At 36.1% G+C, this 22,134-nt stretch overlaps 1 long non-coding RNA gene across 1 annotated transcript; it reads right to left on the reverse strand.

The window, feature by feature from the left end:
- Nucleotides 1-10,657: 10,657 nt before the first annotated feature.
- Nucleotides 10,658-13,718, reverse strand: LOC134271182 (uncharacterized). The gene is made up of 3 exons (XR_009992974.1): nucleotides 13,410-13,718; nucleotides 12,119-12,238; nucleotides 10,658-11,294 (listed from the first exon to the last, which is right to left on the reverse strand). It is a non-coding gene; the product is annotated as an uncharacterized LOC134271182 (long non-coding RNA).
- Between the last annotated feature and the right edge of the window lie 8,416 nt (nucleotides 13,719-22,134).

Below are 22,134 nucleotides of genomic sequence, written 5' to 3' on the forward strand. Positions count from 1 at the left end.
TGAGACGTACATGTATAAATTGAGGTCATGTGTGGCTGGTACAAAAAAGATCCCTCATTACTAAATGGCCCTTGTTATCTCATATCAATTCGTATAAATATTACTGACAATGGCTCTGTTTTTGAAGAAGGGTTTTAAAGATTTTTTCCTATATACTCTTATTTTGATCCTTGGTCTAAAATTGTGGCCCCTCCCTACCAAAGGGGTCAAAATTTGAACAAACGTGAGTCTTCATGCACTACCTTTCTAATGAATTTGACAATCTATGACTAGCTGCTCTTGGCAAGATTTGGATGATTTCTCCTAAATATTCCTCTCTAATACTTTGTTCTGCTAATGTAGCCCCACCCTATTCTCAGAGACATGATTTGAATAAATAGGAATCTACACTGTCGGAGGATGCTTCCGTAAAAATGTGCTCATTTTTGCTCTGCAGTTCTTGAGGAGGATTTTTAATGATTTTACTGAATATAGTTCTATTTAAACTTTGATTTCCATTGTGACCCCACCCTATCCCCAGGGGTCACGATTTGAACAAATCTGAATAAAAACTATGCCAGGAAGTTTTCACTTAAGTTTCTTCATCTCTTTTGACACAATTGATCTTAAGAAAATGCTTTTAAATGACCCCACCGTATTTGACCTTTTCTTGATAATCGCCTAATACATGTCGAAGGGGGCACTGTCCTTCATTTGAAAAAATCTAAATTCCCTTTAGCTAAGGATATTTTTAGGCAATTTTGATTGAAACTGGTGCGTTGATTTGTTAATAGAAATTAAAATTGTTAAAAGTTCACCCATGGCCATGGTACACACGTTCTTCATAAAAAAAGTACTTCTGCTGCTTCCTTCAATGCAATTTGACCGTTCACGGTAGCTCCGTCGGTAGAGCACTCGCTCCGTGATCGGGAGGTCGTGAGATCGAATCTCGGCCGCAACTACGTCGATATAAAATAGGTAGCAACTGTTCCTTCGCCATGCGCTCGGCACCTGAAGTGAAAGTTGCGGGTCCTTTGGATGAGTTCTTTAAAAAAAACTCAAGGCCCCATGTCACGGCAAGCGTTAGGCCACGATAAAGAACCCTCACTGCTCAATGGTCCGGAGCGCATGCCGAGCACAGGTCAAAATTTGAAGCCCTTCACCCTTATATGGCGACATCTCTACATGAATGAAAAATTCTCAATAGGGACGTAAAAGAACATACAATCAATCAATAAATAATGAATGTTTTTTGCGAGTTTTTGGTGTTTGAATCAAACAGACTTGCCATGTAGGCATATATATTTTTACAGTGCTTTATAAAAAATAGCCTACGTGCAAGTCTGTGTAATTCACAAACCAATAATTCACACTAAACTTAAAAACATACCAATAATTCATACTAAACTTAAAAAGCATCGAACAGTTCAAAAATCCGTGTTCCATATTTCAGTTTTTCTTCAAGATTGACCTACAAGTCAAAATTTATCGCATTCGTTTTACCATTGACTCCTCCATAAACACTACCCATAGGCGTCGGAACCGGGCGGGGGGGGGGGGGGGGCTTGCAAAGATAGACATAATATATAGGGATTGAACATTGGGGCGTAGGTTTAGCCCCCCCCCCCCCCCCCCACTTTTAACAGGCACGTTGCAGTTTAGACCAAAAAGGGGTAAGTGGTAGTGTATCGAAAAAATTTGGTATTGCAAGAAGTTTAATCCCCAATCGATCTCGATTCCCCCCCCCCCCCCCCCCCCCCCCCCACGAAATAGGATTTTCGTTTTTAGACACATCCCCCCTTTTTTATTTTTTTGTTTATCCTTTTTTTTGTCTGTCAAGTTTTTTTGGTAGGTTTGATTTTTTTCTTTTCACTTAACCCCCCCCCCTCTTTCAATTTGCTTCCGACGCCAATGCTACCATTCAAGTCCCACGCATTGTCTATTTTGGGGTGGTCTTAGTCTGTTTATTATGAGAATCCCGTTGAGTCTGGTTAATCATCTGTCAACCAGGTCTTCCCATTTGTTTTTTGTTTGATAGCTGATCTCTTGCGCATGCCATTGGCGTTTGCTACATTGTTTTTAAATTTGACTTAGATTTGTCCTGGCCCTGCTTACGAGTTCCTGTGAATGACGATTACTGTATAGCAGGTTAAAATTGCGGTCGGAAAAGATCGCGATTTGCTGATCCCGACAATGTTACGCATTCAAATAAATGCGGGAATAGGGAATAAAATTAACAACAAATAACGCAATGTATGATAAATTTCATGACAGGCCAAGTTCAGGGTTTGTGCATTGGTCATGATCACAACATTCAGGCTTCAGAACGCTTGTCGTTCAAAGGCGACAACATACTTAAATAATGTGTAAGCTGCCTTAGTATATTTTATTGAGGGCAGTCAATACTCACAACCCGACCTGTAATTAACATGTCATATTAGAGCTTTTGAAGATTGCTTGATATTTTGATTAATATGTCATTGCATTACTACATGTACCATTAACTCATTCTAGGATTAAGTGCTCATGTCTAGATTATCTAATTCATTTAAGAAATAAACATGAATGGTATAAAGAACTTAGTTGGTCACGTGATCAAATCTTGTGAAGCCCGAAGAGCTTCTTTGTAGATTTGAACAGGTACCAACTAAGATGATTTCAAAATTCTCTAGAGGAACGTTAGACAACATACAAGCAAACAATAGTATACCTTATGTATAATATCATTATAAGCTCTGTTACAAGTGTCTTGTTCATTCAAATGGTCATAATTCAATTCAGTTCAATTCTTTATTGGCACTAAAGCACATATTTATATACAGGAATGTGTTGTTAGCCATATACATGTATTACAAAATATTATACTATTGTAAGCTTGTTTCTAATATCAAAACTCTCTAATATATAGACAGATTTGTTTCGTAGATACAAAGTTATGTGGATTAAGCAAACAAGATAAGTTATTAAAATCTAGTAACCTTGAATACTTTTTTCTGACATTTTTATACACAGGACAATCTAGTAAAAAGTGTTTTTCATCTTCAACAATAGTTTTACATTGGAAACAAAATCTATTTTCTCTATGAATGACAGGATTACAATATCTACCTGTTTCTATATACAACTTATGTGCACTTATTCTTAACTTGGAAAGATAAGAAATTAAATTCTTATGAAGTGGAAAACACAAGTATGGTTGGATTTCCAGTTTCTTAGCATCATAGTTGAATAATGTACTATAAAATGACAGCTTACCGCATTGAGTATTGTTAATGGATTGGAGTTCAGAAAAAAATTTATTTTCAAAGAAATTTTTAAGTTTAGGACTAAAAGTTTTAAAATCTGTGTCAAAGTTAAAACCAACATCATCTGTATTGATTTTACACAACTTTGCCAACATTTTTTTATTTTCACTGGCCAATCGAGTATCTTCCAAGTAAGCATTCTTGAGTAAGACATTGCAATTATTATTTGTTTTTGTTAATTTTTCCAATCTGGAATAATATTTAAAAGCAAGCTGGTAAATTTTGGTATGTACAGGGAAAACGCCTAATTCAATTTTTGTTGCTAAGTTTGATGCTTTATTATGGACACCTAAGATGTTTTTTAAGATAAAATTTTGGATTTTTTCAAAAGGAGTTTTATCAAAATTATTGGGATTTGTATTAAAATCAGAGATCCAAATTTCTGAGGAGTATGTTAAAATTGGAACAATAATTGATTCATATAGCTTTAACCACAAGCTGGGAGAGAGATTTGAGCCAAAGGGTAGTTTATGCTTTAAGGCAAAATAAGTTTTTCGGGCTCTGGCAGCAAGGTCATCACAAGCATGTTTTAAATTGCCATTTGATTGTAAAAATATACCAAGATATTTGTACTTATCAGTAATATTTATATTATTATTGTTATAATAATGATATATCAAGATTGCATAAGTACATAAAAGATTTTTATAATTTAAATTTTATTTTAATTTATTGATTTTTTATTGTTTAACGCCCCTCTAGAGAATTTTTCACTCATATGAAGACGCCACCACTTGCCGGTGGAGAGCAAGCCCTTTTTAAGTCAAATTTTGTCCTATACTCGGCACTCAGGGCCATTGAGCAGTGAGGGATCTTTTTTCGTGCCAGCACCTACATGTACCACGACACAGGACCTCGGTTTATACGGTCTCATTAGAAGGACCAGTCTCCACAAATTTTATTAGTTAGGTGACCTATTGCTGTCCGTTTTCGTCCGTCGTGTGCTGTAACATTTGAAAATTTCCAGCTTCTCTGCAACCACTCAACCAATTACAACCAATTTTGACATAGAGCATCTATTGGGGAAGGGGAACAAAATTTGTGAATTTCATGGTCCCCGTCTCCCTGGGGTCTGAGAGGTGGGTGCCACAAAAATGAAGGCAATCTTTAAAAATCTTCTTTACTCCTGGACATCAAGCAGTGAAATTGCTGGCATGAATATAATAAGCATCGAGTCCTCTACAAAAATAAAATGGCCCTAGGGTCAGGGGTTCTAGTTGCTATGGCGGGGCTAAAGAGATTGTATAGTGAAAATTCATTATTTCTTTGAAAATCTTCTTCTCTGCTTCTGGGTTTGAAACAAACTTAATGTATAGTTATGACGAGGAAAGGTGCCTCTTCAAAAATTGGGAATTTCATGGCCTCAGGATTAGTAGTTTCTGGTGTTAAGGTGGGTTCTATTAATTATGTAGTGAATATGCATTAATTCTTTGAAAATATTCTCTGCTCCTGGGTATCAAACAAAATAACTACATACGTAGTTATGATGAGAAAGGGTGCCTCTTCTCAAATTGTGAATTTGATGGCCCCAGGGCCAGGGGATCTGGTGTTAGGGTGATGAACACAGGCCATTCTTCCAGAATTGTGAATTTCAAGGCCTTTGGATCAGGGATATCATAGAGGGCGGGGGATATAATTATATACTGAAAATAAATTAATGCTTCGAAATCTGCTCCTTGATATTAATCAAACATTTATGATGGACACGGATGCCTTTTCCTAAATTGTGAAATGTGTGGATCTAGGGTCAAGGGTTCCTGTGGGGTGGGGCACTACTGATTATTAGTCAATATTACTAGTTGAAATGCATTTCTTTCGTTCCCCTATTCTGCCTACGGGTATTAAGTAACCAAACTAAACATGCTAATTGTATAGTTATGATGAGTAATGGTGCTTCTTTCAAAATTGTGAATGACATCGCCTTTGGTTTAAAACATGAACTAAATTCAATTGTTGGGAAGTTGTTGCATGATACTCAGGTGACCTATAAGGCCCATGGGCCTCTTATTTTGTATTGGGATTATATTGCTGCTTCTGTGACAAGTGAAATTAGTTCTTGGGTTATAGGTTTTGGGGAGGGGGGCGTTGTTCCAATGTACCGGTATATTGCGGTCTGAGGAGTCCGCAGGTGGTCCAAAACCTAGTGTCATCCCCATTTGCTCCTAAAGCAAGGGGTTTACTTACAGGAATTCATTTAAAGTGTAAATTAAATTTAAATATAAAAAGTCAGGACACAGTTAACTGTGCCATGTTGTCAATATTTTAATGTTTTTACCGTTCTAGGTTCGAATCTCGGCCGCGACTGACCAAAGTCGATAAAAAATTAGTAGGAACTTTTCCTTCGCCATGCGCTCGGTACTTAAAGGGTAAGTTGCGGGTCCTTCGTATAAGGCCTTAAAAGCCGAGGTCCTGTGTCACGGCAGGTGTTGGAACGATAAAGATCCCTCACTGCTCAATGGCCCTTAATGCCGAGTAAAGGTCAAAATTCGAAGCCGAATGAAAAATCCTCGAATGGGACGTAAAACAACATACAATTAATCAATCATCAATTTAATGTTTTTGGTATAGTAAGTTGGACCCACACCGGATCCGGCTGAGGTCACATCCAGCTCACCCGAGTGAAGGGGTGCTACAGGCTGGTGCATGTAACAATACGGCTTGTATATGCCTCTACCATGCAAAATTTAGGCCAGGTAGTTCTGCAGCAGACAAAGTGAGAAGGCAGGTAAAGGTAAAGGTTCCCTCTTTGGAACGCTGTGACCTTTCAAAATCCCTTTCCACCTACTTGGTTAACATTAAATTACCCAAGAATTACCTGCAAGAATTCCGGAAATGAAAAGAACATAAATGTCGGTAATGAAAACAAAAACTGTCGGAAATGAAAGGAAAACAAGTTGTCGGAAATGAAATGCTGCCTTTTGAACCAGATATTTTGATTTATTTCATAATTAAAAAAAATAATAATAAAAACATTAAAAAATCATTTTTTTTTTTATACTAAACAAAATTAAGTATATATGGAGTTGTATCCATGTGATACTAACTAGAGAAGTTACTCTGTCAAGTCACATGTATTACGATTTTACATGTTTAATGATTATATATGGTTTTGCGGGTTTAAGTGTAAGCCGCATGATTAATTAGGGGTATTAGTGCGCCCACTCTTTTGTGTTTTGTGCATTTCCGGTTTATCAAGCATGGTTTGTCAGACAGATGTATCGGTTCCACGATCTAAGTTTACCTTGTTTATGTTGCATTTACTTGTGATTTATGAATATTAGTTTATGATAAAGAAACACGCACGCTAACTCTCGATCCCCGCCTACATTTTGGAACCATTTAATTCAATATGAATAGCAATTTGGCCATAAAATCTTTGTTTAATACAAAGAAAGGTTCAATGGTAATTGATAAATCGTCTTAATACCAGCGCTATTAAAACAGTTAATTATCCATAATTCCAGCTCTTGAAAAAAGGGGGGTAGACGATATATTCCATTGAAATCGGAATTTCAAGAATCACCGTATTTTGAAATAGTCTTGGATATGATTAAATGTTCTTTATATCTTTTCTTATGTTTAGGCAAATAAATAAAACAAATATTTCAAAAAATACAATGTTTCAGTTGTATATCGCTTTGAAATTGGTGGAAAATAAGCATTTTTATCGTTTTTTGCCGATTAACATATGTTCCCCCCCGTGTCACACAAAAAGCTTTGGTATGATTTTGTGAAATACCATTCCATATTACCTGTAAAAAGGAATTTTTGTGACACGGGGGGGGGGGGATGTTTTAAAAATATTTTCCGTTTTCCATTGATTTCTATAGTGAAAAACACAAGTTTTACCAAAATTTTAGAGTTATCTCTCTTTGTTTTCCCAAATAAGTAATGTTTTATGAAAATCCATATAATTATCTATAAAAATATTAAAAATTCATCAACTATTGTTAACTTTTGAAAATTGACTTTGAGGTAGGCGGGAGAACAATACTATCGTTCGCAAATCTTTCTCATAGATCATATTATTTTGCTATGACATGTTAAATGTTAGCTGCAGATCTGTAGCTCTCCAAAAAAATAATTATATTGATAGACCGGAGAGCTACAGTGCCACCCATTGAAAAAACTGTATATTTATTGCGCACAAAAAAGTGCGCTCGGTTCTCGATTTATTCTTCCAAATTCTTACCTCAATTGCGAAAAAGGAAAGATTTCAAAAAATCCCTATCTCCTCTATCAAGTATTCTCGTAGTTGACATCTGAACGAAGCATATCGGACCGAATTATCTTTGAAACCAAAATGGCTGTATAAATGAGCAAAATGTTCGATGATTACAATATCAGAGTCAGGAGGACTATTAACAACAATTATGAGGAATGTTTGGTTGTGGAAACAGTGAAAGAATATGTTCGGAACATACGGTTAGTAATATTTTGAGATTACAATTTAAAAACATGGAGAAATAAATCGAGAAACGAGCGCACTTTTTCGTGCGCAAGAAATATACAGTTTTTTCAATGGGTGGCACTGTAGCTCTCCGGTCTATCAATATATTATTTCAGAGAGCTACAGATCTGCTGCTAGTTAAATGTAGGATCTGTTAGCTATTTTTGTCATGCTGTATAGGAATGATTGTTTACAGTGATTGTTTCGCGCCAAATTTACAGTCCTTGAACATTCAGATAAAATATGCGTAATATGTACTGAATCTTTAATAGAATTGAATATATTTGGCCAGTTACTAGTATCTGTCTTTTTCATATATGAACTTGTGCAGTTGAACAGTGAAAATATCAAATTTTGTCTTTTTATGAAATCGGTCGTCGGTCTATAGGTAGTCGAGTCTAAAGTCTTGTATATCAGGAGTGACTATTAATATTCATGGTGTATTAAATGTAATACTGTGTTTAAAGTGATTGTATAAGTCATTTAGTCATACAGGTATATGGTCAATATGCATTAATTTGTACATCATGTATACAGCTCAGTGTTGAGTATTACTTCATCTTTGTAACTCTCTTTTTGTACATTTTTACAGGCTTTTACCACTTGTGTCATCGTCTCAAGCCATGGTCCGGAGTCCGCATATTGCTCTCTCTAGAATGGGAGATGATCGTACATTTTGGCCGTGGTTTGCGACGATGCACTTGTGTCAACACAATAAATTGATCTACCAGATTCCTGGTGTTTTCCTTTGGACTTTGTTTGACCAGGGTTTATCTGACTGCGTCTGGGCAGTGACATACTCGCTATGATAAAAAAGAGATGAAAATTCAATAAGGATATTTGTACAGCATAAATTATAAACTTCATCTTCAGTTTGATTGGACAAGTAAAATGTTTTCTTTAAAAAGTGTAAATACCGGTACTAGTATTCATAAGAATAATGCATTGATAAAACACAGGTAAATCCGGGTGAATCTCAGATGGACATAAGACTATAATTGCTATCAAAACATATTTTACGCGTATATGTTCTATTCCTAATCTGCTAATTATCAAATGTGTGCAAAACGGGAACACACCCTTTAGATAGTAGTATAAAAGACAAGGTGACTTGAAATATTTATAAACATTCTTTAATAATGTACGGCACTATTTGACACCATCATCGTGTAAAAACCTGTCAAAATCTTTTAGTGGTCTCGTGTCAAAAGTTATTTGAGACTATACAAGCGCATGATTTTTTTACATTAGAAAAAATGGAAGATTTATCATTTGAATGAGTAATTGGTTACCAGACAGTCGTTGACATCCGTAATGAATTGCAATTGACATTTTCAAAGGTGTCAAATACCTGATAAACTAAGACCTTATTATTTTGTATGATTGCCTTTCTGTATGATCATTTTATCCACTTAAGTGTTAAGCTATATAATGGGTGTTAGATTATGGAGCCTTTGGTGAGCGATGGACCCAGAGAGATGCATCAGACATGAGTTGAACACGTTTATTAGATCAAATCACAGACTCGCACACAAAACAAAAGAAATGATCTGATTGGCTAATAATGATATAAAATCAAATGTTTTTACTAATAAAAGAAAGTCAGTAAATGGTTAAACTAATAACAGGAATAATTATATAACAATGGGTAAGAAGAATATATAATTACATTAATAAAAGAATCTTAACCCTTTCTCTACCGGCACATTTTCAGCGTTTTTGCAAACCTTTTGACATATCCTTATAAATCAATTTATATCTTTTTTATTCAAAGAGTAATCTAGGCATAATGTATATCATTTTGTAGGGAATTTTCTGGAGATGATATTTCATAACTATGTAAGTACCTCACGACTGACCTTGCTAGTGGAAATTGAGGTCAAAGGTCAAATAAGTGCAGAATTTTATTGCATTTTTTGACACATTTTAATTTTCAAGTTAAAAATTAACAGTGTTACACATTGAAATAGGAAATTCAGAATAAACCCACAAAAGGGCATTATCCTGTACTACATTAATCACATAAACTTTTTTTTCAATTCTGCAAATAATGACTTTAAAGAGGTTGCTAAGCAACGGAGTATTAATCAATTTTCAGGCAGTATTTCTTGTTTTTTCCTCATCCCACACACATTTAAGCATTCCATTACATTGTAAAGTCAAATGTAGGGTAATGATACTGAAATAATATACATCAGATAATTGTTTGAAAGTTTGACCTCATCAGATTCATTTTTTTTTTGGAGGTCAAAGGTCAAATAAGTGCATAATTTTAGATTTTTTTCCCAAAACTTTTCATCTTTCTTGCTAAAATTTGTAACAATGGATGTTAAAGAAGAAAATTCTGAATTTACTCTTTAGAAGGCATCATACTGTATTGCAATATCCACATATAATTTTTGTTCAAATTTGTGTTAAATGACCTTTAAATGGTTGCTAAGCAACAACAATATTCAATTTTTTGGCTTTATAGGTTTCTAACTTCTCATTCTAGACAGTTTTCCATGGTATCGTTTGTAAGATATAAGGTCAAAAATAATGTATAAAACATCCAACAAATAATTGTCTTAAGTATTGACCCTGAAATTTCTGTTCTTTGGTGGTCAAGGTCATATCAGTACAGAAATCTGCCTTAAATTGTATGTATATATCAAATTTGAAATGCTGCAATTATTATGGACGTAATGTCCAATAACTGACACATGAAATTGTAAACATCAAAATCAACAGAAATATCACAGAAGTGAATAGTTTTGTTTTAATAATTTTTTTTTCTTTTTTTTTCAAATCTTGGTTGTCAAAAAATATATCTCTGACTTAAGTAAACTGAAACAAAATTTGTAAAATATGTTCTCAAGTATTTCAATCTTAGTGACAAATACTATTAAAATCATATTAAAGGAAACATGTATTGCAACCATTATCATTTTTTAATTACACAAAAGAGAATTTATTTTGTCATTTTCAAAAACTTAGTCAAACACATTCTTTGTCATCTAGAATACAATGTATAAGAAAACATTTACAATTTTTCTTTTCTTACAAGAATTATTTTACATTTTCAAGTCTTTACTGGGTCACTTGTTAAAACAACTTTTGTCATTATATAAGCATATGAAAAAACAGCAAAGATGGACAAGCACAGAACTTCAGATACAATTTTGCACTCATCCAGTTTATGTGGCATACAATGACTGAATTTCAGTATCCAAGGATTTCTTTAGTATTTGCTACTCTTCTCACAAACCCTTGTCTTATGCTGTCAAAAGTCAGAATCCCTTATATCACATGACATGATCTTGAATAACCACTTGCATCATTGATAGAAATAAAGAGCATTCCTAAAAGTGAAGTGTCCGGCAAAGAATAATTAACAAGCAGATAGGCTTATTTGCTAGTAAGTTTGCAGGTTTTTATCTCTAACTTTAGATTCCAGATTACATTATGTGCACATCATCTTCATGTTGAATGAACTATCTGCCATCTCTCTGAAAGACTGAGGGAACACCTTTGATTTGACCAAGGCATGATCAGTTTCTAAATGTATTCTGTCCCGACTTCTGTAACAAATTTTAAAAAAAAGTTTTGAAAAAGCTTTTCTAATCGAATATGTAGTTTTAATCAGATAATTCAGTTTATACAGAAATCTACAATTGGCAAATCGATATAACATTGTTAAAAAGTCTTTATAAAGCATATCATATATATTATATTATGTATGTCATATTTATTCATACTTGTAGTTCAATGGTTTGGGGAAGTCAATGTATTTTGACTGAAATATTGCAAGTACTAAACAATCAAGGTTAATCAATTATAAATTTTAAAAAATAGCAGAATTGACCATTATTTTATCAAGTTCATGAAGTATCCATTTTTAGTTTTTGTTGTCAGGGTTGTTAAGAGAAAGGGCATGTTGGACTGAAAACTGTTTCTTCAGAGAAAAATCCCTGGGATAAGGTGTTTATATATATGGGCTTGTTTGTATGTTATTAAATGTCTCTCTCAAGAATTTCTCTCTCAGATGGAGACGCCACCACTTGTCGGCGGACAGATGCAAATTTTGTTCTAATCTCGGTACTTACAGCTATTGAGCTGTGAGGGATCTTTTTCATGCCAGCACCTACTGCGACAAGGGACATTAATTGGGTTATATAAGTATAATATAAGATAAGATATTTTTCTAGTGTCTCATCAGAAGAACAGGTCTCCATGTCTCATAGTAAGATTCGAACATGCAATGTAAGGATCAACTCCTTACTTCGTGACTATAGGGCAGAGGCTCTAACCACTGCGCCAGTCCGGCTACTCATGTACCTGGGAGTGTTGACTAATAGCCGTCCAGTGGCAATGAGGAATTTTGACTGCAATAAAACTGACTTACTAATAACTTAGCACATATGTCCTCCACATCATGGTCTTTTCTGTGCATGGTGGCCATCAGCAAGTGGGTCTTCATAGATGAAAGTTCTGAAGCCTAAATGGTACCAGCGCACTACACGTGCTAAATAAAATTATGTGTTTGTGTTAATTATGTCATGTTTCATTTTTCTTTGAATGTACTTAGAGGTGGTCAAGAAAACTTACCATGCCACTTCAAAAACAACACAAAAATAAGTCAAACTTATTCGAATTCATCATCTCAAATCCCGGTTTGGACGTTCAGGCCCACAATACAAAAATTGATTTGTTTGATGTACTCTGACAGGTCCGGCACAAAGTCTTGATTAAGCTATATAGCTTGATTTAGCTATATAGCTTAATTAAGCTATTCCGAATAGCTTAAGCTATTTTATCACAATTTTTTCTCAAACGATTTATTTTTTCAGCATGTGCAAAAAGTAGCACCTTGTTGCAGTGGAAATATTGAACTTTGAACTCTTCTGAATACAATGCATGTAAAAATCGCTCACCAAATTGTGTCTCCATGAGAGACTTTGTACTCAAATTTTTTAAAGTTTGGGGGCTATTAATGAGTGACCACACAATTATTTCTTGAATGAAATTATAAAGGAGGTCAGTTATAGCCAACAGGATAACCGATTTGTAACTGTTTCACACAATGAGGAGCAATCATACTTATCCACCCCAATAATTTTTTCAGCACTGTAAACTTTTATTTTTCTTTTTAAAATTACTAAAATTGTTTCATTTTAAAGCAAAGATGTATAATTTCTATAGGATGCTTTTTGACTGAAAGTTTTTATATCAATAAACTTGTGTACCTAACAAACATGTCAAATGTGTACTGCGAAGAAATCTGTGATTTCATGAAAGTTATCAATTTTTCAGCAGTGTAAACCACACGAAAATTAACCACCTACCTCCAAATTAAAAATGTGGATCGGAGGGGACGGAGTACATCGAACAAAAATATTTTGTTGATCAGTCAACACAGTATTCAAATTCCATATTGAGAAAACAGTGACATCGTATTGTAAACAATTTTGTCATCGGAAAAAAGATTTTTTGTGTGAGTTTTTTGAAAGAACCGAAAAGTGTCATTTTTGGGTTACCGACGATGTCAAACCAGCGAACGGCTTCATATCACATGTACATGTGTAGCCAGGGTCCAGTCTACTACTATAGTATATAGGTCATTGGCAGTCTATTATGTCTTTTCATTTCAGTCAATGTACTCTACAATACTTTTAAACTTTTCAATCAATACTTACTCACATCTAATGCCAAAGAAAATACCCGTCATATCTGATGAATTGACGTGTTCTCCATCGTAAAATAGTCATGAAAATTCATGCTGTTGAAGTGTTGTTGTTTACTGCTACAGCGGAAACACGTGTTAATCTCGAATAAAATCAACTCATACCGTAATGAGTCGTGTAAATGCGAGATTTTGTATTAAATCATTGTGTTTCAAAGTTTTTTTTTTTTTAAATTTCATGTCAGTATATGTTTAATTGTATTTTATATTAAGAATATATTTTAAAGCAAACAGCAATAAATCTTATTTTTTGGACGTAGACCTTTAGGAATCAAACATTTTTTTTATCAACACTGAATAAACTTATTGCACATTGCATCAAAAAACAAAAATACATATGTACCATATTTCTCTAAAGGTGTAAAGATAATGACTGTTATTTTAAACCATTTTTTTTAAATAATGCATCTATTTAAATTTAATTGAATATAATAGTACATGTATTAAACATGTTGTTCCGAATGAGGCGCAACGAAAACGACCTTGACGTTAAATATTGACTACATTCAAATTTTCTACAAAAATTACGCGGAGGTTCAAAATTCAAACTATGGTAATTCAGAAAATACCAAAAATAAAGAGACCAGTGAAGGCTTGTTGAAATGGAAATTTTCTCTACTTTTACCAGCTGTATTTTGTTTTCCCTATTTCAACACAGAAATAAAGGTAAAACTGCGTTTAATTCCAATATTACGAATAAAACCCAGAAAAATCACATGCGTGGAAGAAAATTCTTGTTTTAACAAAATATTTAAAAGTAAAAGCAATAATTTTTACATATTTTAAAAGCAGAGAAAATATCCTTTTTAAATATATTAATTTTATTTAAATGATTTAATCAGGAAAAAATATACCTATCGTCAGGATATTCGTCCTTGCTTTGGAAAATTGCGTCATTTTCAAAAAGTCATGAATGTCTTCAAAACGTAAAATCTATTCATTACCGATTAATAAGGCTCAAAATTTTTACAGGATCTGAAAGTAGAGATAATTTCCTAAAAGATGATGTATAATTTATATACCTTAATGCTATTATTAAAAATATACAGAGGTCCTGTTATCGCGATGCCGTGTTTTAACGCGCTATCGGTCATATTGACCGATGCGGTAGAGAAGGGGTTAAAGAATATCCAAATAAATTAGTTGCTTTTGCAAGGAGTTATAGAGATATATTGATATTTTCAAAATATTTCGTTAGCGCTCTTTTTCGCGGTATTTTCTTTTAATATAATAACAATTGCCTTGTGATTGATTGTATGTTGTTAAACGTCCCTATCGAGAATTTTTCACTCATATGGAGACGCCACCACTTGCCGGTGGAGAGATACAAATTTTGTACTATACTCGGCACTCAGGCTTATTGAGCAGTGAGGGTCTTTTTCGTGCCAGCACCTACTGCGTCAAGGGACCTCGGTTTCTGCGATCTCATCCAAAGGACCGGTCTCCACAGTGGGATTTGAAGCTGCGACGTAAGGATCGACTCCTTTCTACGCTACTCTGTTGGTTTTGAAAAAAAGACATCAATCAACTAAGCCTGTCGTAAATTTAGCAGGGCTCGACACTCTAGACCACTTCTGATTTTTTCAATAAAAATGTTAATTTAGAGGCATAGAGTGTTTCAGCGGTTTTTAAAAGAGAAATATGATTTTTTGCTCTTAAGGCCCGCCATCATCAGGAGCCCACCTTATTTATTAGTCATAAGCTGTTGTAAGTGTGACTTAATTATCATTTCGCGTATGTTTTTGTGTTTACTGTAGGCGATTATTTGTTCATCGATAAATAACTCTTTGCAAATTGTGTCTGTTTGCAAAATGTTCCAGTGTTTGAGAAGGCGTTTTTTAAACCCTTGATATATGGATTGTATTTGGTAATCATAACATTTGGTTGACGCCGTTTTTCTTTCACGATTTTTTTCGTGGAAGTACTTTTTTCTGTTTGTTTTGCCCATTTCAGTGACAATGGGATCGATTTCCTTATCAGAGTAACCTCTCTTGGTTAAGTGTGTCTTAAAGTTTGCTAAAACTGTTGACAGGATAGATGAATCACTTGTATTTCTTGCATGTCTGATGCATTCACCTTTTATAAGTCCTTTAAATACTGAAGGACTGTGGGCGCTTTCTCTGTGTAAATACTGAAAATTATTTGTTGGTTTTACATATGATTGTATATCGAGGGCTTTACTCTTTTGGAATCTCAGGTCTTTGTATACTGTGGTGTCAAGAAAGTTAACACTTTCATCTGAGATTTCAAAGTTGAATTTTAAGTGATCGTGACAGGTATTGCCGATATCGAAGAATTCTAGAATTTCTTCTTTTGTGCCGTTAAAGGCTATAAACCCGTCATTTCTATATCTACCATGATAGAGAACTTGGTTGGCGAATTTGAATTTTGACATTTGTGATTTGGTACATTCTTGTATCTGAGATTTCAGGGGATGGTATCGCACCCATACTACAGCCTATAATTTGTTTGTAGTATTTTCCATTGAATTCAAAATAATTGTTTTCTAAGACACACTAAAATAGGAAGATAAGATCTTCAGCATCTGGATAAGGCATCAGACAGCTACCACCTGGTCGCCCCATTATTTCACAGTGCGATACGCCAACACGTAACATAGGTGCTTACTGTGATTATTTTCTCATTCCTATAGTACAAAAACAATCAACATATATTGAGGACACTACCGATTTTATCAACAGAATAGAAACCCTCAAACTTCCAGCAGACGTGCTGATGATTACATATGGCGTAACTAGTATGTACACTAACATGGAATTTGACGAGCTCCTCTCTGCCGTCAATGAAGCATATCAAAGCGCTAACAAGCCACAAAGAGACATCCCTTATCCTTGGTAGTTTAGATAAGATTTGAATAATTTTCTGAAATATATCATATCCTGTTATTTGTACTGGAGATGTTGCATGCTTATATTACCAAATATTACTGTTTTCGATGAAAGAAAAGTACGCATATTTATCATAAAGTTATTATATTACATATGAAAATTAAAAAAAAAATATGTTCAAATCTAAATATCTGTATTACACTTGCATTGACTCGCCCGCGTGGCGCAGTGGTTAGAGTGTCTGCTCTAGAGACGCCAAGTATGGATTTGATCCTTACGTCACGAGTTCGAATCCCACTGTGCGACGTGGAGACCGGTCCTTCGGATGAAACCGTATAAACAGAGGTTCCTTGTCGCAGTAGGTGCTGGCACGAAAAAGATCCCTCCGTGCTCAATGGCCCTGACTGTGCCAAGTACAGGACAAGTGCAGCTCTCCATCGGCAAGTGGCGGCGTCTCCATATGAGTGAAAAATTCTTAACGCCAGTTACTGTATATCCAACACAGCAACAAACACACAGATGTTAACGCAGCAATGCACCAGTACATTTATTAAACCGGAAAACGTGGAATGACAAGAAGATAATATAAACACAGAACCATATGGGTCACACTATGTGAACCCGGAATACAAGTTGTTAACATAATGGTGTCACCATTTTTTCTCCTTTTTTCTTTCTTTTATACAAATGTAAAAAATACTAAATGCAATAAAAGTACTGTTAATCATACAATATAATATATGCAATGACAACTGAAACTGAATTCTGACATATGGGAAGAATTAACACTTAAAAGGGGATTATTATGCCCCAAACACAAATCACACGGTTTAATCACATACATAATCAGATGGCGAACACGAGTGGGTCTAGGTTGAAGGACAGCATCGTTGGGAGTAGGTGGTAAAGTGGCGGCACTGTCAGGGTGTGTTATCTCAGAAACTGTTGGTTCTGTGAGGTTATCTGAGGGTGATGAGGGATGAAATGGAGTTGGTGGATCCGAGAGAATAGAAGGTGGTGGTGATGGGTATGTGGGATTGGTTAAGTCGGTTTCCAAGCCAATGGATTCATGAGGCGATTCATCACACTTATCGTCAGAGGGTAGGTTGTTTAGAACACAGTCTTGACGTATTTCCTCTGATAGTACTATGTAGCAATCACTGTCTTTAACACGTTATGCTGTTCGTCTGAGCTGGGAGCCACTGAACTTACTAATGTGTCGCCATTCGCCATCGCAAGATACTACGATATACCTGTCTCTGGTTTTTGATTTATTACGGTCATAATATTAGTACACCAAGTCACCCAATTTTTCTCTTACATCCAGGGGCACTGTTCTTTCCAGGTTGTTTAGAGGCCTGACTGTGTGGGTGATTATCAAGCTTAATATCATGTTGTTTGGAAATAAGCTCGTTATTGTCCACAGGGATCTGTTCATGTGAGAACTGGTCACGATGGGTCCACATCTCCTTGGCAGAGATTCCTCTACTTCTAATTCGTGTATTCAGTCGAGAGGTAATTAAACATAAAGACAATGGAGTAACTATGCGACACATTGGATCATAACGCAAGACTTTTTTCTAGTTCCTGTATTGCTCGCTCTGCTGCGGGGTTTTTATTGACGTTCTTTATACGTCCCACTTCAATGGATATGCGATGTTTGGCCAAGAGTTCGTCGCAGTAAATCCAGGTGCAGGGTCTGTCCGGATTACAGCAAATGGGCCATCTAACGGTAGTAGCTCTAAACACAAAATGAGCAGTCCTTCACGAAGTGTTTCATGGCGCTCATTTTCAATGAGTAATGTCCGCGTATAGGAAGTTATGTACTCACGCAGAACAAGTATGAGTTGGCGTTCTCGCTTAAGGACATCAACTGCAAACAGATAGCCAACTTTGTCAGGTGGTTGACTTGAAGTGTGTTCTGGTTGAAATTTAGGTGTACTTTTCAATGCGGTGCACTGATGACACTTGTCTATGGTGTTGTTAACAGCTTTGTCCATGTCAAGTGCAAAGAAGAACCAATTTACCACTTTTTTAGTTGATTGGAAGATGGATGGTCCAATGAAATGAGTATAGAAGTAAGGAGTCCGTCGAGAACGCTGCGAGGAACGATGATGCACTCCTGTGTTGGGTGGAATGGTACATTGCGTTTGACCACCAGTAGCCCATCCTTGGCAATGACTGCATGCTGTAAGTAGCGCTTGACATCCCGAACATTTGTTAGCTTTTTTGATATGGTCTTGTGCCTTGCAGAAGGTGAGCATGTGTACGTCTCAGGTCTGGACAGTCTTGTTGGATGGCAAGACATGAGGTTCTTGTGGTAAATGGCATTTTGACTCTCCTCTCCTCTATGTCCTCAGTGGTTACTCGTTGAACGACTGACTGGGCAGTAGTGTTAACAAAGGAACAGATTTGGCACGAGGAATTATCACAAGCGGGAGCATTTCGCCTGCTGAAATCTGTTGGTAATATAGCTGCGCCAGATACATGTCGCAAAGATACTTGAAACCTGCTCACAGTTGAAAGGAATGTTGATACACGTGGGCTAGTAGAAAATTCGCCACGGCACATTTTCTCGAAGGCCTGCACACATGGTTTACTATCAGTGAGAACACAGGCGTTTAGTGATGACTGTACAATGTATGGACTAAAATGCTTTACAGCTGCTGAGATTGAAAGTGCTTCGAATTCACAGGGCAGCCATGTATGTTGATTAGCTCGGAGCTAATCACTGAAAAATCCCGAGAGGTAAATTTTGTCATTGCGGTTTATGTAAAGTGTAGCCCTAAGTCCTCCACTACGAAGAGCACCGTCAGTGACTATCCACAACTGGTCTTTAGCTTGGGGTAGAGTAATAGTCTGATTGGATGAAAGACTTTTCTGGGCCTTTTCAAAATAGTTATGGAGATCGTCAGTCCATTGAATTTTGTCTTTAGAGTCCTTGCCAGAAGTGGCGGTATCTAAAGGAAAAATAACCTGCATCCTTTTAAGACACGTCCAAGAACTTTGAAAGCACTATTAAACGATCTCAAGTCACTGACAGTAGATGGGGGTTGACAGTTGGCTAATGCAGCGATTCGGTGAGAGCTTGCACGAAGGGTACCTTCACGCCATATCCACCCCAAGATTGTGGTTTCCCTTGGAGCAATCACGGTTTTTGATGCAGATAAGTTAAGGCCATTTCTTAGTAGAGCTTGAAGAGTCCTTGTGAAATTATTAAGGAAGTCCATAGGGGTAGATCCACCACAGTACAAGTCATCGGCTAACTTAGCAACTACACCTTCCTGGACTAAGTCGCCCAAAACTCTACAGGTCAGCTCCTCTAAAATGGTCTCTGAGCCAGGCATACCCGTTGCTAAACTCTGACGCCACGAAAGGGGGTTACCACACCGCAGTACTTCGGACTCCTTTGCCAGAGGGATTTGATAAAATGCCTGTGTTAGGTCTGTTATTGCAATATATCTCCACTGAGCGATTTGTCGGAGAGTCGTATCTACGTCAGGCATAAGCGAAGGCTGGGGCTTGCTGTATCTCCCAACATCTGCAAAAGCTGTAACTAATCTGAAGCTTCCAGATGGCTTTTTGACTAGGAATGATGGGTTTACATACTCGATGTTGACTTTCACAATCTCTGGCTTAGAGAAAACACCACATGCTTCCAACTCGTCAAATTTGTCCTGAAGTGTTGAAAGAAGTTCTTTATTGTATTGAGGTAAGCGTCCCTTTCTTTGAGGAGGTTGAACTGGCCCCATTTTAACAAAGGCGTGATCCACTGGAGCTCGGAGTACTTGTGTGAGCCGAATTGAGTGGTGTCCCTTCTGAGCTTTAGTGCCATACCGGAATACACACTTGTCACTAATTCTGACTTCCTGTCGGGCGGGTCTAATTGTAATGTCATTTGCCTCCATAAATGGAATTCAAGCCAAAATGGGAGTGTCCAGATTGTTAACAACTAGTCCTTCAAATGTTAACTCTTGCCCATCATGATTAAAGGTAAGTCTAGTCTCACCAGACACATGGAGCGGTGATAATCCATCGGCCTGATGGGCATATTGTGATGAAGGGGTGACTGATGCTTGTAGGCTGTTGGCAACATCAGATCGAAACATGTTACCAGTTGCACCACTGTCTATGGTAATACGAACAGAATGGTGTGCCAGAAATGCGTCATTGTACGGAGATTGGCGGATTTGTACCCTGCCAACAGAGGCTTCCTGAGCGAATGATATTTCCTCTTCATCACTGCACTGGTCATTGTCTGTACTCATTATCTGTCTTGCCTTTGCAAAGTAATTTTTGTCACTTTGGGGTAGGTAGGAACACTTATTAAGGTAGTGATTGTAAGGACGACCAGAGGCTTTACACAAAGGACATGACTTCTGAAATTGCGGTGACGATTTTTTTTTCACCGACGAAAACTGAGTGCGAATAGCTCTAGCATCCTCTGTGTTTCGTAGTTCGTCTAGTAGCGAATCAAGGGCTTGGGAAATTTCAGGCTTTAGTGTACCTAGTGTATGTGATCTTAATTCGTAGGCCTTTCAACTAATTCTTCAAGTTGCACATATGGTAAAAAAACATTGTATAGATAGAATTATAGGTACATGAAATTATCAAAAAAGATAATAACTTATGCATACTTTTAATTACATCATTAAAAAGTTTAATCATTTATAATTGACTTTTCCGATGTTGTGTTTAAGGACAGGTAACTAAGGTGTGAAAAATTATCAACTTAGTGCCGATTTATGAGTTATCGTTTATAGGAATGACATATAGGCTGTTTCAGCATTGGTATTGTTATATACACAAAAGGGTTCCTTACATTGCTTTGTACACAAAAAGTTTTGACCAAGAGAAAGAGAATGCCTTCACTCTACCTGAAATAACAGGGTCAAATGAATGGGGAACAGACTATATTCAAAAGTTTTAACTCTCTTTGACGATTATTATGAAGAAGAAAATTTAAAGTCATGTTTTTTGTGTTCGCGCTTTTTCGCTTCCTGTGTAAATATATATACTTTTACAAGTAAATGCAACAATTGATCATCTTATTTTTGTTACTAAGCACGAAGGGGAACGACCGAGTATGAAAATTTAAATAGGTTAGAACTGAGAAGGAGGGTAGATTTCACTTTTTATTTTAATCAAAAATTTTTAATTATATGCAGTAAACCGGTGTCCGCAACTATACAGTAAATAAGTTTAACATTGGTGCTAAATTTTAAAACCACTGGATTCTACTGAGAGCAAAGAAACACTTGGGAAATGTTAAAAACTGCCTTGCGTGTAAACAGTTAGATATACCGAGCCTGCTCTAAACAAGTTTCAGCAGTGAGTTATCGTTCGTAACACCGACCCCTAGCGGCAGTTGAAAGGTCTATAATTCGGTCCCATACCTTTGTATCACTAAGTTTGGAAGATCGGGATGGATGAGGGTAAGCCAAGTGAGTACAATAAAGTTCTCCAGGGTAGGGGTAAGTTCTTCATCCTGTTGGATTTCTTGGCCATCGTGTGTTATACACAGTTCAGTTTTCAAGAGGTTATCTTCATTGAACGCCATGAGTCTCTGACATAAGTCCTCAGGTCTTTCGTTCGGCTGTAATTGAATGTGCTTCAAGGTTCTTTGAACTTCTCAGTAAGGTCTAATTAAAAGTAGAAATTTTTATCCTGTAAAAGCATTTTTAGATACCAATGTTTATTAACATGATATGAAATTAAATGTGATTTACGGAGCTTTGCAACGAACATTGAAGCACATTGAGAGGCATATAATGAAAACTGTTGCATGAAAAGATTAAATTTTCAAGCTTCATTTCAAGACTTTTTGAA

Source organism: Saccostrea cucullata, unplaced genomic scaffold (genome assembly GCF_032062105.1).
Source record: "Saccostrea cucullata isolate Sc308-1 unplaced genomic scaffold, CSIRO_AGI_Scuc_v1 ctg9192, whole genome shotgun sequence".
Taxonomy (NCBI): domain Eukaryota; kingdom Metazoa; phylum Mollusca; class Bivalvia; order Ostreida; family Ostreidae; genus Saccostrea; species Saccostrea cuccullata.